The following is a 13,422-nucleotide window of genomic DNA, read 5'->3' as shown; positions in this document are numbered from 1 at the left end:
GGATGGAACTATCTGTCAATTTTGGTTTTCTCTGTTTCTCATTTTCTGAATCTTAAATTCAGTTCTCCATATTTCTGCAGCAATTTGCAATTTATTAATTTTTTTAAAAAAACCCTTCTGAAAATTCTCCAGCATTTTAGTATGAATTGATCCTAATGAAAACATTTTTGTAGGGAGTTTTGACTAATGCACATATTTTTACAAGTGCGTTTCTCATCACGACACAATATATTTTTGCTTGTTATATATTCATTTTTATGCATACGTTCCCCTAATATAAGCATTTTTGTTTGGTGAGTGAACTGCATCACAAAATTCAAATAATTGTGAATTTTGAAGGATGGCTGTGCTTCGGTTCTCATATCGTTTTTGAAAATGCAAATTTGAAAAAGTTGGCTTGAAATGCAAACTGAATCAAAATTCTCTTTTTTTTAACATTAATTGTTATTCAAATTTTCAAAAACAAAACAAAACAAAAAGAAAAAGAACAAATTAATAACTAATACAATAAAAACTATTGACTTCCGATTTATCAAAGATCAGCTATAAGTCTATAATATATAACAAACCTGTCTCTTAATAGATTATAAAATCACCTTCCTCCAGTGGTTATCTTAATTGGTATCAAATCACATTAACATCATATCATTTTATTCTTTCAACAAAAAGTCAAAGAGAAGCTTCCAATCCTTGAGATATATATCCATCAATTTTTCTCCAAATAGGCATGTCAATTAATCCATCTCTTCAAGTCTACTAAATCCAGTAATTTCAATAGCTCTTCTTCCATTATCCGTGTTGATTCCATCTTCCATCTTCCATCTTTGTGCACCCAATAATCTTGCTGTCGTAGTCATATAATAAGAGTCTGATAGGAATTTCCTTCATCATAAATATTTCCTTGCCATCAATTCTGAACGTATCACTGAGATATTGTTGCAAAGCCGCATCTCTGTTCCTCTTTTTTACAGAATGCACTAGCACATCTCTTGAAAGTTTTTCCATTGTCACAAATCTGGAATTAATTCTGTAAACTTTCTCCATTTCAAGTTCATCAAATCCTTCCAGTCCAGGAATTTTTTCGAACCGATGATATCTTTATCTCCAATCTCTTCACCAGTTCCTTCAGGGACAGCGCTGAGTTCCAAACAGTAATATTTGTCTCCAGGATCCATCACAGCCATAAAATCCAAATCTTTTTCCAAGTCCATATTTAATAAATCTATTCCAATCTCCAGGGCTTGAACCTTCTCTTTAATTTTTCTTTCATCTCCTTTTATTTGTCCAGTTATATCTTTGGTCCCATCTACCTCCATTCTCGTAGAATCCTCTATTTCTGTCAGCTCCTGTCTCATTCTGCCAAATTCAATTTTCATCTCTTGTCTGCTCTGTCTCATCTCTTGTTTGATTAGCTTAATCTCATTCATTATTTTCTGAAACATATCTAGAGAGGAAAACCCTTCCTGTACATCCAGGGTCTCAGCCACCTTCTTGATTGTCATTCTTAAAACCCAAAGAACAAAACACATTCAATTTCCAATTATAGCCACTATTCCCAAGCAAAGAACAGTTTATTTCTTTTTCCAGTCACAAAGGAGTTAATCTTCCAAACCTGATGACATCAGTCCTCTAGACAGCACAAACTGCCTTATCTCTTATGTGTCCAAAAGTGCAAAACAAATTTAGTTCACAGCATCCAAATAATTAGTGGCATAAAGAATAAGCAGATTCGTTAAAATGAAGTAGACCAGAAAAAATAGTCCCAGACATATAAAATTCAAATATCAAATAAATCAAATTTTCTCTCTTCAAATCAGATGCCCCTCAACCGTTTATATCTTTATAATGCCCAATTCCATGCCAGCTTTTTGCAATAAAAACAAAGATAGGTTTTTTCATTTTTCTTCCTCCTAGTTCCGAGTGTAGAAGAGAAAGTTATAACTCACCCAGGAATTCTTGTTGCTAATTCCTTGACAAATCTCTTTTGCTATAATGATTTAAGCTAGATAATAATAGACAGAAGAATGCTTGCCTGTTAGAAGGGTTTTCTTTGAAGAAAAAAAAAGTCTCGCTTAATCAGTTTGAGCTTGTTGTAATCCCTAGCTCCGTCCAATGCTTGCTGGCTAGACCTTCATTCATAGACGATCCTGATGAATTCCAGCCCCCAACAAACACCATGGAACTTCTGTGGATAATCTCTACGTTTCTCCCTTGCCTGGGAGAAAATTTTCCCAGTCAAAAAAAACCTTCTGACTGGTTTTAAAAACTGAAAAAGCTTCCTCTGAGACGAGAGCTCGTCCTAGAGGAAAGCACAAGCAGAGCGATCCTCCTGGGAAGTCGCAAACTGAATCAAAATTCTCATCCACCCTTACTAGAGACTAAGCCCCACTGGACTCAGTGAGACTTCTGTTTGCATGTGTGGAAAGATCTACTGCTATTCAGCCACATTCTTTATTTGCATGTTTACTTGAAAGAAAGCTCCAATGAGATAAAGGAGGCTTACTTTCTAGTACGAACATCTGCCTGCTTCTCCTTCACCCAGTCATCTAACTGTCCTACCTTGTGACAGCCCCAGATTTTTCCAGGCAGGCTTACTCAACCTAGGATGGTCTCAACTTGATCTGGCCTATCTCAACATGATCTGGCTATAGCCCAGATCGGCCTGAAACAGCCCTATCTGGGCTGTGGCTGGTTCTTGTGCACAGCCCTATTTTATATATACTGAGATTCTGGCCTAACCTTGTCTGATAAACAGAACAGAACCTTTCCCTGATTGGCCATTTTCCAGTACTAGTTCATGTCTTCAGCTGTAGTTCCAGTTCCTAACTTTAAGCACCTGACCTGGAGGACATATTCTCCCAGCCTAGAGTGGAGAAATTTCATACTGCAACTTTAGTAAACTTGCTCTTTAGCAGGAATGTCTTTTACATATACATGTACAACTGGCAGTTTTTCTAGGCTTATTCACATGTTACAATGGATACTGAACATAAGAACATAAGAACATAAGAAGAGCCTGCTGGATCAGGCCAGTGGCCCATCTAGTCCAGCATCCTGTTCTCACAGTGGCCAACCAGGTGCCTGGGGGAAGCCCACAAGCAGGACCCGAGTGCAAGAACACTCTCCCAGTTTGTGACAGTTTGTGTAAAAGAGTGTACGCTTGTTGATTTGTACAGCTTAACTATTTGCATATACAGATTGGACACTCATTGAATCGCCAGACAATAGCTCAGTCCAGAGAGATAATAAATTAAAGTTGGAAACAAATCTTGCCCTCGTTAGAATAGCATTTACAATTCTATTCTATTAGTGTTTCTAGCTGATTATTACTAGCTCAAAACAACAAGTTACAAACATTCAAATTATAGTGTTGATTTTTTTTAAAAAAAACCCATGATTAACCTCTTTCTCCAAAATACAGCCTGATGTGTTTCCCAGACACTTTCCCCTCAAAATAGAGAATAAGATCTGAACTGCACTTTTATTTGAAAATGGAAATGGACTGCCTTCAAGTCGATCCTGACTTATGGTGACCCTATGAATAGGGTTTTCATGGTAAGCGTATTCAGAGGTGGTTTCACCATTGCCTTCCTCTGAAGCTGAGAGGCAGTGACTGGCCCAAGGTCACCCAGTCAGCTTCATGGCTGTGTGGGGATTTGAACCCTGGTCTCCCAGGTTGTAGTCCAACATGCTAACCACTACACCACACTAGATGGGGAAAATGAAGTAGCCAACAGGTGGCAGTGTGAGAACAAAATGGCTTTCACCTTTGAAAAGAGAACACTTACCAGCCAAGTGTTTTCTTACTGGCATTCTTTTTAGTACACTGACATTTCTCCTAAAAGGGTTGGATAGGATGGATGCATTGGGATGGATGAATATGTCCATTTCAGTTTCTTTCAGTTTCTCAGTTTTCCAGTCTTAAATTCATCAGTACTTTAGTGTGAATTTCTCCTAATATAAACATTTTTGCATGCAATTTTGGTTAATATGCGTAAATGTTTGCAAGGCAATTTCCCCTAATACTTTTCGATGTTATTTCCCTTAATATATGCATTTATATGCACACTCTTCCCTCGTACATACATCTTCATACACATTACTTGTCTGGAGAACTGCATAACAACATTCGGAGAAATGTGATATTTGAAGGATGGCTGTGTTTTGGTTCTTGTATTGTTTTGGAAAGTATTATTTTGGTAAGTTCACCTTTAGCTGTGGACTGAATTGCAGTTTTCTCCCCAGCCCTAATGATGCACTCACCTTAGAGCAGGTTTTTGAAATCAGACATAGAAATGCCTCTGCAAATCAGCTGTGTTCCCCTAGATGACTTGTGGTGCTGACAAGGGCAGAGTTTGTGCCTTCTTGAGTGTCTGTGGTAGACCTGCCAAATGTATTTGAGCTTGTCATTTGGAAAGTTGAGATGAGGAAGCAGAAGTTTCAGCTCCTGTCATTCCTGGCAGAAAAAGATGCTCTAGCATCAATATGCCACACACGTCTTTTCTGATTTTCAAAGACACATGATAGGAAGGAGCATCCAAGAAGTAAGCTTTGTTGGAGCCGCTGTTGCCACTGCCTCCTATCCCACACTGGCCCTGACAGTAGCTTTTTCTCCTTGGCAACCAGGAGGGATTGGTGTGTGTATCTAGAATCATGACAAGTGAGCTGTCCACTCAAGTTAGGCTGCTCTACCACCCATAATTCAGCTCACAGGGGTTCTAACCTATGCAAGCACCTCTTTTGATTTCTTCTGACATGCCTACTGGGAACCCCTACCCTCAGAGAGTTGAATGTGGTGTGATAGAGATATCGTTATCCAAGGTGCACACTTTCATCCAACCATTGTCCCAGTCTGCAAATGTTTCAGGCTTAAACAGGTTTAACAGGTGTTGGAATGTTACGAAAACCTGCAACCCTTGTTTAACCAGAAATGGCAGGGAACCAAAAGAAACATGCCTGTACATCATGGTCAACAGTGCCTCTATTGTACCACCTTCAGCTCTCTTAAAAACTATTGTCTGTTTCTACCTAAGTTCGACAGTAATCTCCAGTTTTGAAAGTGCAAAGGCTCAACTAAATAGACCAAAATTAAAGTTCAGGTTCAAATGTGAAATGGTTATAGTTCTTCTGTGTAGCTATGATATGATCTTCACTACTTGACCTAGGGAAAAATGTTTGCTTAAACCTAATATTTATTGCTAGCTACTGTGGCCTTAAGTTCTTTAAAGAAAGGCAGTACAATTTAACAAATGTAGTGAACTTTTTGGAAAAAAGAAGTCCAGTACAAACTAGCAATGTTGTAGGCTAGGCAGCCTAATCCTATGATCCAGCTAAGATGTTAAGTTCTGCTCCCTCTACTTTCAGTGTCATAAGGTCATCCTTATCTGCTACTCAGCCAGCAGTGACTTGCCACACAGAAACTTAAAATAACTGTTTGTAATGGTAATAAGGGTGCCATCTGTTGGGATCTAGACAAAATTGTTGATGTATGTTGATGGCCAGGTTGTATTGCAGAGATCTGAATTCAAGATATTTCAAAGAAGCCAATTCACATCCTTCTGCTGCTAGATCAAGCCTCTCAAATAAAGACCCCACTTGTTCAAGAGAGAGGATTTGCTTTTGTCTGCACGTGTGTTGGAAATGGGAGATGCCTCAAGCATGCCCGAAGCTGCTCAGAAGCTGCTCTCATTTACTGAAATTGAACTAGGGCTGATCTCTTTTGTGTTTGCTTCGAGGAAGATTGATGCTGTTAGACACATACAGACAATCGCCTTCTGCACACCGTTCCTCCTTCCCAGCATGACATCCCTTCTTGAACTGTTTTAAAAGGCATTAAATCCCCACAGCATCAGTAGGCAGACTTAGTGGTAATGGTTCAGTTCCTCTAGTGCTTTGATCTGGCCCCTTTCTGCACCCTATTCCCATACTAGCTTTGTTGTTAGCCCATTATTTATTTCATAGAATCATAGAATAGTAGAGTTGGAAGGGGCCTATAAGGCCATCAAGTCCAACCCCCTGCACAATGCAGGAATCCAAATCAAAGCATTCCTGACAGATGGCTGTCCAGCTGCCTCTTGAATGCCTCCAGTGTCGGAGAGCCCACTACTTCTCTAGGTAATTGGTTCCATTTATTTACAACTTCTTCATCCCACCTTTTCAGGGTCTGTTCAAGGCAGCTGACATAATTTATAACACATTGACTGTGACTATAGATTAGGGATGGGTGAGAGATTTGATTCAGTTTGCATTTCAAGCCAAATCTATCACATTCGCAGTTTCCGAAACAATATGAGAAACAAAATATAGCCATCCTTCAAAATTTGCACTTATTCGAATTTTGCAGTGCAGTTCACTGACCAAAGAATGTTTACAAAAATGTATATGTTAGGGGGACGTGTGCATCAAAATGAATGTATGAATGAAAATAACGTACAAAACTGCATTATATTCAGAGGAATTGCTTGCAAAAATGTGTACCTTAGTAAAAAATGCCTATAAAATGTGTTTATTAGGAGAAATTCGCACTAAAATGCTGGAGGAGAATTTCACACTAAAATGCTGGAGAATTTTCATGAGGATTTTAAATATTTCCCCCCCCAAATTGCTGCAGAAATGTGGAGAACTGAATGGAGAAATTGAGAAAACCAAAATTGGCAGAAGTTTCCATCCCTACTATAGATTGCAGAGTGAAGGAATCTTGCCATGCTGGTAGACTCCCTTTATTATAAAGTTTCCCTAGAAAGAATCCCTGCGACCACAGGCTGTACGTAGCCTGGAAAAAACTCTAAGACTATTAAATTATTGGGGAGGGGGGCACCTCTCCCTTAACCCTAGCTAAATAAATACTAAAAAAAGCAAAGTACTTTGGATTTCATTACCCAAAGCCCAGAGGACACAAAATCTTAAAGAACCTTATGGACTGTCCATAGATGGGGAGGATTTTAGTGAGAAATTCCAAAGAAATACCTTTTAAAATTAATAAATCCAACTGTCAATGTATGTAAAGAAATTAATTTGGCAAAAGGAGGGAGAGGATGAAACAGGGAAGGCAAAGCAGCACAGCCCCTACTCAGACTTTTAAATGAAATCAAAATTTTGATCTAACATAGAAAATTATATTTTAACTGCATGAGTAGAATCTTGCAGAATCTAGAATATGCAGTTTCTTGCAGAAAATATTATCTGAGTGATTGTTAGTCACTTGCTGAGCATCTTTGGTCAGCTGATCCACATTATATATATGTGTGTGTGTGTGTTATTGCCAACTTCTTGCATTTGATGAAGAGGACTTATGTTCACAATAGCTTGCACCATAATTAGCACCTTGTCTATTCCCTTGCTCAGGCAAATTAACTAATTGGTGTTGCTTTAGTCAGCTTTTAGCTTCTCATGTTGTTTGATGGTGAGAATTTTTAATGGTTTTGTCATTGTATGATAAATGATATGATTTTGTTTACTTTATGAGTTGTACCCCACCTGTATAGATGAAGTGTGGGTTATAAATATTTTAAATACATTAAATGAACCTGCTGTGTCTTTTTAGGTACTATCAGATACTTTGTTCTTTTTGCTGCAACAGACTAACATGGCTACCCAGATACTTGGATGGTTCTAAAAGAGGATTAGACAAATGGCTACCTGCCATGATGGCTATGCTCTGCCTCTATAGTCAGAGGCAGTATGTTTCTGAACACCAGTTGCTGGCATCCTCAGAAGGGGAGAGAGCTTTTTGCACTCAGGTCCTACTTGCGGGCTTCCCATGGGCACCTGGTTGGCCACTGTGAGAACAGAATGCTGAACTAGATGGGTCACTACCTGCCCTCACAGCCTGAATTAAGACCAAAATCAATTTGTTTCCCAAATGTCCGATGACTCAGATCACTTATTTCGTATTTGTAATTTTTCTAAAAAGAGTGGATTCATGTTGAATTAAAGAGCTGAATTTGATAGCCTAGAGAAAGGAAACTGTTTTTAACTCTCCTCCACTATTGTTGTTATATGCAATAACAGTTAAGTGCGGTAAGAAGTTAAGGCTTATGGTTATAATCATTTCAATATTAACATACAATTAAGGATTGACCCTCTTTGGTCAGCAGGATTGCCATAACTGTGTTCAGGAACATGAGATAATAAAAAGCCTCAACAGCAGGTCCCAGAAGACATTTACTAACTGTGTACACTCACCACATTTAAGGTTCATGGTTTCAATGTATACAATTTATTTTCAATCTTCCTTCCCCACAATAATAGCAATTTTGTAATTTAAATCTAAATAGCAGCCGTGTACGGAATTTTCACAAGATTCTGTGTTTGCCATCAGATGTGGGCTTTTGAGGAACAGAAACACTAAATATTAAAGATTTTATAGGGTTTCATGCAATTTTTTGTCTTCACATAATGACATTCCTACATTTGTAGCCTGACCCTGAGGCCCAGATCAAAACAAGCACTCCCAAAGGGAAGATATTATTTTTTGCCTAGTGGTTCTTCGGAACAGATAAAAGTGCAAGGATGAGCAGATACTTTGGAAGGCTTACAAGCTCAATAAATTTAACATATCTGTTCCAACTGGAAGGATAATTTATTTATTTATTTATTAAATTTATACCCCGCCTTATGGCCAAAAGGCCCTCAAGGCAGCTTACAAATCTATATTTATAATCTAAATTTTATGAATGCTCAAATAATTGGACAACACATTTTTTAATGTGTGTGTGCGTGTGTGTGTGTGTGTGTGGCATCCAAGAGTTTAATAAACACCATTATGTACAGATCCAATTGGTGTTATTTTGGATTTATATAATTGTGTATAAGTTTGTCAAATTGTATTCACGTTCAAGTCAAACTGATAGTTCACTGAAGAAGTCTTCTTGTCAAAATACATTTGGGTTTGAGTTTGGTTACATTCTTTGAATTGTAATTGTTTGCAATGTTGAGGTTTTGGCAGTGCATATAGTTTTTATTTTTTATGATTATGTAATCATGCCCATTGTTTCTGTTCAGTTTTCTATGATTCTGTAACAGTTATGTGTACATTGTTTGCTTTTGTTTTATGAATTCAGTAGAAAGTGTTTGCATGCTGTAGTTATTTAAGGCAGTTAGTAATTTCTTTTATTTCCACTTCTTATTATTTCAGGAGTTGTAGTCCAGCAACATCTGGAGGGTCATAGATTAGCCATCCCTGGTGTAAAGTCTAGACCAGATCAAACTAAATCCACCAAGAAGTCAAGGAATTGATCATTTTAAAAAAATTGTTTGCATTTTCCTTATTGCTTGGACCATATCTTTTCTTACTGGCAATATTTCCATATCCCAAGCAAACTCTGATTCTCTATTATATTGGATGTGGAGTCTGGAGGTTACTCACCTTGATTTGTTTGGTTCAACCTTTAGTTCTTTCTTGTGAGTTTGGCAGTGAATAATCTAGTTATTTATTTATTTAAAATATTTCTATCCCTGCCTTCTATCCTATAATAGGGCACTCAGGGTGGCTTACAAAAATAAAATCAAATATGTACATAATAAAATTGTAAACAGTAAAATCACAAAAACATTAAAATAAATTTAAAATACATAAAATAAAATTAAAATATATAAAATACTATTATATATATATATACACACACACACACACACTGAAAGGACTACAAAGGCAATAGTTAATACAGAAGGCATAAGATCAGTGTCAGGCTCTACCTTCAGTCCCTCCCAAAGGTTCTCTGGAACAAGATCATTTTCAGAAGTCTCCGGAAAACCAACAGGGAGGGCGCAGAGCGAACTACTCGGGTGGGGTATTCCAAAGCTTGGGAGCCACAGCTAAAAAGCTCTCTCCCGCATGCCTGTCAATCTAACATCTTTCACTCCAGGCATGCAGAGGAGACCAGAGGCAGATGATCTTAAATCCCGGGCAGGTACATACGGGCGTAAGGAGTCCCTCAGGTACATTGGTCCAAGGCCGTTTAGGGCTTTAAAGGTGAGAACCAGCACTTTGAATTGGGCCCGGAAACAAATTGGGAGCCAGTGGAGTCGATAAAGCACAGGGGTAATATGCTCCCTGTGCCGTGCTCCAGTTAACATTCTGGCTGCTGCATTTTAAACCAACTGCAATTTCTGAACCATTTTCAAAGGCAGCCCCACATAGAGTGCGTTACAGTAATCAACCCTTGATGTCACCAATGCATGTGTCACTGTGGCCAAGTCAACTGCCTTCAGGAATGGACGCAGCTGGTAGACCAGTTTGAGTTGGCCAACACCACTCCTGGCTACTGCAGCCACCTGATATTCAAGCAGCAGGGCAGAATCCAGGACACCCAAACTGTGAACCTGCTCCTTCAAGGGGAGTGCAACCCCATCCAGAATAGGTTGCAACCCTGTCCCTGATGCAGTTTTTCCCTTGACCAGCAGTACTTCCGTCTTGTCTGGATTAAGTTTCAGTTTGTTAGCCCACATCCAGCCCTTTACAGCCTCCAGGCACCGGTTTAGGATGAGCACTCCCTCCCTGCAATCAGGTGGTAGGGAGAGATAGAGCTGAGTGTCATCAGCATATTGATGACATTGTACTCCAAATCTCCTGATGACCTGTCCCAGTGGAGAGTTAGCACTTATTGTACAAATTAAAGTAATAATTGTTAGTGTATTGCTGACTAACTGTCAATTTGGAACTGCCCCAAAGTCCCTAGTTTTATCAGACCATTTAGCTTCTAGTAATATATGTACTGAGTTTACTTTTGCAAAAGGAGAGGCAAATTTTGCTGATGTTATCCATCATTTTTATACACCTTCCTCCTCCTATAAGCCATGGAGATCTCAGCTAAAAAACTAATATGGCCCAAAGTGATAGCGATGCGAGCATTTTCTGTTGCCACTGCCATCTTGACTAAGATTCAAATTCTAGTAAACTATGCTATGGGTGCCACTGTTTTGAGTTGGGCTGCATGGTCCCATATTCTGCTCATGCAGTGGCCAACAAGATGCCTATGGGAAGATCTCTGCGTGCGGGGCTGATTGCAATCCAGGCTAAAGAAAGAACAATTTGTTCATGGAAATCAGTTGCATGAGGAGTTGGATTTCCTAATGGGTTGGACATGCAGCTGCAAACCTTCCAACATCGGACTGAAGCACAACTGCAATCTTAGTCCATGGACAGTTCATACATCCCATTAGCCAGAAGCAAGTGAGGAGCCATGTTCCGAGGGGTCAGTTGCAGTGGTGATCAGTCATTATGTGGTAAGTCACTAAACAGCAGTGCTTCTTTTCACTCCCAAATGAGCACCAAACTAAAAGTAGATAAGAGACAATGGTTCATGGCAACTCACCATGTGGTGATTGGTGCTAGTAGATGCAAGGCTTCATCCTATGAATGCTTGCTCAGAAGTAAGTCTCTGTAAATTCAACAGGGCTCACTCACCAGTATGCATGCATAGAATTGCAGCCTCAGTGTAGTAACTCATTGTTAGAGAGAGAGAGGGAATAGAGTGGTGTATTCAGTTTATTTCATTTTCCTGCTATGTATTAATCAATGTTCGGGGAGGTGGTTGTGCTAGCAACATTTCTGCATGTGGAGCTGGGATCAGGGTGGGCTCCAGGCATGCTGGGGCCCTTAGGCATCAGCTTGCCCTGGGCCCCAGCGTGTGTGCATGCTCGCACACTTACGTACGCATGCACGCGGCCCCCCCATCCCTCATCTATCTGTCTCCTGTCTTTTACCATTGTCCTTAACAAAGATGGCGGCCGCAGTTTCCCTAAGATGATGGCAGGGGCTTCAGTACCTTAGGGAAACTGCGGCCACCATCTTCGTTAAGGGCAATGGTAAAGGACAGGTAGGTGGGGTGCATGCCCCCCATGGATCACGTAAGGGGAGTGTAGGGGCGGCTGAGGGCCCCCCGTAGCTCCAGGGGCTGTCGAGCCAGTGCCCCACCTGGCTGCCCTTTAGAACCAGCCCTGGCTGGGATGATGTTGCCCCCTAATTTGGGCTCCAGAAAACTCCAGCTAGAAGGATTTCAGTTTCTTTTTCTTGTGGATAATAAACATGGCAGCTTCTACAGTGGATTTGTCATTGTTGTTGCAATGAATGGATATGAATGCTGATATTAGAAATGAGAGACCATACATGTAGCTTTTCTCTCTCTTCCCTATGCTTCTGTTAAGAGAGACTGACAATCTCTTTGTTGTTTCCATTTTAGGCTATCCATATCACTGCCATTCTTCTTCCCCCACTCCCCTACTTTTTTTCTTTGACATATGATCCAGGACTAGGAAAGAATTGGTGCCAGCAATTTTCCTCTCTCATTGGGTTCACAAGATCCCAGCATGCTTTAGCCAGGAGTTCCATCAAAGTGAAGTTTCCATTATTAACAGTGATCAAAGGGAAAAGGAAAAAAATAATACTAACAACAAACCAAAGGAGCATACACTTTATCACAAGCCTTGTGACTAAAAGAGGTTTGCAGTTTGCAAGAAATAAGATTGCCTGGCTCTTTTCAGAGCTTGCTTTATGAACTCAAAAAAATGAATATTGTATGGCTGAGCCTGCCAACAGGGATGAATTCTATTTAGTCTTCACCTTAGATTTACATCTGATATTTATGACTGTTCAAAATATTTTTTCCGGCTAACCAGTGCACCGGTATGTGACTTTGCAAATGTACCTTCCGCTGGTATCTCTGTGTTTGTTTATTATAACTTGGCTTTTTTTTATTCTCTACATGACATTTTTAACCTCAAGTAGAGAACCAAGTCTCAGATATAATAATGGCTATGTACCCCTTTTCCCATCATGGGCCCTGCCTCCTATTCAATAATAAATTGCCATTTACTGTGATAAAGAGAGAAGACAAAAATCTCTCAAGTGCAAGAACTTGCACTTCATGCGATCTGTCTGATGCAGTAAGTTAGACTCTCAAGTTTTAATGATGCACTTTTCAAACTTTCCAGCTTATTGACAATAGTTTCTATTGGAACAATGGCTTTTAATTATTTTTGGGGACTTGTACAATTCAGTTCTCATCTCCCTTCTGCCATGATGTTGCACTGTGACATGGAAGAAGTCATTGCAACCACACTTGGAAATAAAGACCCAAGACAGAAGTCAATGGTTGAATTAATGGGTGGTTTTTAATTGATTTTATCACTGTATTTTTATTATGATTATGATTTCTATTATTATTTGATTAGAATTTATTACCTGGTCTTCACCCACAGGTCCTAGGGTGGGTTACAACACTTTTTAAAATACATAATTAAAACAGTTTAAAACAACCTAACCAATGTCACAGAAAAAAGGGTGATCCTAAAAATATACATCTCAGTTATCAAAGGCCAGTGTAAAGAGGTGCATCTTCAGCATTCACCAAAAGTTGTACAATGAAGTTGTCAGATGTACTTTGGTGGGGAGGGAGTTCCACAGCTTAGGGGCTGCCACAG

The sequence above is a fragment of the Rhineura floridana genome, chromosome 4, assembly GCF_030035675.1.
Source record: "Rhineura floridana isolate rRhiFlo1 chromosome 4, rRhiFlo1.hap2, whole genome shotgun sequence".
NCBI classification, from domain to species: domain Eukaryota; kingdom Metazoa; phylum Chordata; class Lepidosauria; order Squamata; family Rhineuridae; genus Rhineura; species Rhineura floridana.
Note: the sequence above shows the minus strand (reverse complement) of the source record.